Below are 3,992 nucleotides of genomic sequence, written 5' to 3'. Positions count from 1 at the left end.
ACTCTGTAGACCAGGCTGGCCTCAAACTCAGAAATTCACCTGCCTCTGCCTCCCAAGTGCTGGGATTAAAGGCCTGTGCCACCACACCCGGCCTCCTCCTTCTTCTTCTTCTTTTTCTTCTTCTTCTTCTTCTTCTTCTTCTTCTTCTTCTTCTTCTTCTTCTTCTTCTTCTTCTTCTTCTTCTTCTTCTTCTTCTATATTATATTTATTTGTTATTTTTATGTGTATGGGCATTTTGCTTGCATATATGTATGCATACCATTTTTGTGCCTGGTACCCACAAAGGCCAAAAATAGACATCAGGTACCCTTGAACTGGAATTACCAATGATTGTGAGCCCTCCAATGTGGGTGCTGGGAACTGAACCTATATCCTCTGCAAGGACAGCAAGAGCCCTTAACTGCTGAAACATCTCTCCAGACCGTTCTCTATTATTTTTTGATAGCTAATGTGGCTTTCTTAGCACACTAGAATTTTTAAGCATTTTATTTTTTCATTTTTTTATTTGATATTTTCTTTATTTACATTTCAAATGTTATCCCGAAAGTTCCCCATACCCTTCCCTCGACCCTGCTCCCCTACCCACCCACTCCCACTTCTTGGCCCTGGACTTCCCCTGTACTGGGTAATATAAAGTTTGCAAGACCAAGGGGCCTCTCTTCCCAATGATGACCGATTAGGCCATCTTCTGTTTTAAGCATTTTATTTTTAGTCTTTAAAACTGTATTTGTGATGAAAGAGAATGCACAGGTCACACATATGCGGAAGTCAGAAGACAATTGTGGGAGTTAGCTCTCGGTCCTACCATGTGGATCCCTCAGCTCCAACTCACCTCTTCAACTTTGAGGCATCTTCAGTGGCCCTATATTTTGCCTATTGAGACCCAGTCTTACTCTGTAACCCAGACTCCAATGAAACTCATTTGGTAGCTTAGGCTGCCGACAAGTACATAGAGATCCTCTTGCCTCAGCCTCCAGAGCGCTCGGATTACAGATGTTAGCCATTACAACTGGTTGGCACACTACGGTTTATTTCATCAATGGCCTGTGTTTCTGGTTTGTTTTGTTTTGTTTTGTTGGTTGGTTGGTTTTCATTATTATTGTTTTTCCTTTCTATTGGTTGTTTTGACACAGGGTCTGACTATGTATATATAGCCCTGGCTGACCCCCATGCCTGGCAATGCCTTGATTTTTTAAAAAAAAAATTACATTGATTGATTGGTTGGTTAGCTGTTTGCCTGCTTATAGTCACATGTGCAAGGGCCTGAATTTATCATGGAGACTATGTGGAGATCAGAGGACAGCTCAAGGGAGTTGATTTTCTCCTTCACTGTGTGGGTCCTGGGTACTGAACTCAAGTCATTCATTCTTGATGGCAAGGTTCCTAACCTATAAAACCATATTGCTAATCTTGGGTTTCGTTTTTTGAGACAAGATCTCTTTTTTTGGATTTTAGCCTGGAAGTCACTATGTAGTCCAGGCTGGCCTTAAACTCAAAATCCTCCTGCTTTGCCTTCCAAGTGCTAGGAGGAGAGAGACAGACATGTACCGCCATACATAGTGCAATACCATGCGTTCTCAGTCATTTGTAGCTTTGAGGGCTACACACAGGTGAATAATCATAGCAACCATCCAAATAATAGCAGTCCACCATAGTAGTGATGCAGGTCTAGAGTCTCAGCACTCAGGAGTGTGGAATGGAAGAACAACCTTGAATTTGAAGCCAATCTAGACTACCACAGTGAGTCCCAAGCCAGACAGGGACCCATAGCAAGACCCTGCCACAAAACCAAACCGCACAGCTACAGACAGCTCGACTAATATAAACACCTCCCTGTCCCCACCCAGCCCTCTGTTTCCAAAGCCTCTAAATATGGAGTTACAGGAGATTGTAGCCCCCTGACATGGGTGCTAGGAAGCAAACTCCGGTCCTCTTCAAAAAGAGCAAGGGCTCTTAATGGTTGGGCCGCCTCTCTGCCCCTTTCACAGAGTCAGAGCATAATTGCCAGCCATTGTTGGGGAGTTTCCAGATCTCTCTCTTCCTTGCACTCCGTTCCCAAAGCTGCTTTTTCTTTGGGTTCAGCAGCACAGTTTTGAAAATAAACCACACCCAATGCAAGCCGAGGATGCTGAGGATTCGGAGGATGCGGAGGATGCAGAGGATGAGGCTCGGTGGATAGTGAATGGTGTTCTGGAAGCTCTGGGTTCTAGCTCAGCACTTCCTTAATGGGACATGGTGGCACACATGCCTGTGGTGGGGGGCACCAGGAGTTCAAGGTCATTTGGGGGCTACCTAGCAACTCTGAGGGCAGCCTAGGCTACACGGGACTCTGTATCCTAGAAAAGAAAAGAATTCCATGTTGAAAAAGGAAGCTTCCGGAAACCCCCACAAGGGTCTCTGTCCAGTTTCTTTTCTGGTCCCAGGTGCCCTACATTTCTGTCCCTGGGTGTCCTAAGTTCCCTGAAGATAGTCACCAAGGTCTACTCAGCACTCTGCTATACAATGGCCCCTGCATCAGTGATGGAGACAGACTTGGCCTGGGTCCCTTAATTACTGGTTTAAAGGAGAGAGACAATCTCATCTCTCAGCCCTGGGTTACTCTCTATACACTGGCTACTTGGTATCCCAGGCAACCTACCTGAAGGAATTTGTATTGTCTGTTGCTAAATTGGAGATCTTGGTGGCTGAGAATTTTCTTTGTGTTCCCTCAGCCCTGGTACCAGACCCAGCTGGGGGAAGGCCTTGTCTCACGTGTGGAATTGTCATTAGTTAGCAAAGAGAGGACATGTGTTCCTGTACCCTCCAGGAAGCCTAGTGTACAAATGCCACCCCCTTTACTCATTTGTCCCTTTGTTTTTGAGTTAATTAAACGCTCCAGAGTCTTTCTGGAGCTAAGAGGCCCAGCACAATGTCAGGCAGCAGGACCTTTAGCCTTAGAATTTGATGTTCTCTCGGGTACTATGACTAGGGGGATCACTTGAGCCCAGTAGCTGTGGGAAAGCTTGGGTAACTGAGAGCTTGCCTTAAACAAACAAAAGAAAACAAAACAAAAAGCAAGCTAGTAAACGAAAGGACTGAGGTGGAGTGCTTGCTCACCATGACGGGACTTGGAGAAGTGGGAAGATTGTCTAGAGAGAGAATGAGGCAGAAATGTCCCAAGAGCCTCCATTCCCAGTCCCTGTCCCAATGGTTTCTGCCATCGGATCTGAGTCCTCTACAATTGCCTGGAGCAGAAATGAAATGTCCTATCGGCCCCCTGCCTACATTTTGTTTGCTTGTGTTTATTTGAGGCAGCATCTGACTGTGTAGAATCTGACAGTCTAACTGGGCTGTCCTAGAACTCACTAAGTAAACCAAGGTGGTCTTGAACTCACAGCTATCCACCTGCCTCTGCTTCTGCCTTCCTAGTGCTGGGATTAAAGGGTAGCACTAGAACACCAGGCTCCTATCTCTCTGCCTAAACCATAGGCGTAAGAGCAAAAGCTAAAGCCGGGCGTGGTAGCGCACGCCCTGAATCCCAGCACTCGGGAGGCAGAGGCAGGCGGATTTCTGAGTTCGAGGCCAGCCTGGTCTACAGGACAGCCAGGGCTATACAGAGAAACCCTGTCTCGAAAACAAACAAACAAACAAAAAAACTGGCATGTTGGTGAATACCTGTAATTCCAGCATTCAGAATGCGGAGGAGACACAAGGATTACCATGAGTTCTAGTCTGGTCTAGGCTATAGAATGAAATTCTACCAAAACAAAACGACAACAAAAGCCCTGGGCTCCATTCACAGCACCTCTTAAACCAGATGTGGTGGTGCATTATAGTAATCCTAGCACCCAGAAAGGGGACATAGGAAGAATAGAAAAGGAGAAGGAGGAAGAGGAGGAGGAAGAAGAGAAAAAAAGAAGAAAAAAGGCTCAAGAGGACAAGGGGAAGAAGCCTTAATGGGCAAGGGGATAACCGTACTCATGTGCTATGAAGGTAGGTGTGAGAGATGCTGA

Source organism: Mus pahari, chromosome X, assembly GCF_900095145.1.
Source record: "Mus pahari chromosome X, PAHARI_EIJ_v1.1, whole genome shotgun sequence".
Lineage (NCBI taxonomy): Eukaryota > Metazoa > Chordata > Mammalia > Rodentia > Muridae > Mus > Mus pahari.
The sequence above is the reverse complement of the archived record's forward strand: the minus strand, read 5'-3'. Positions refer to the sequence as shown.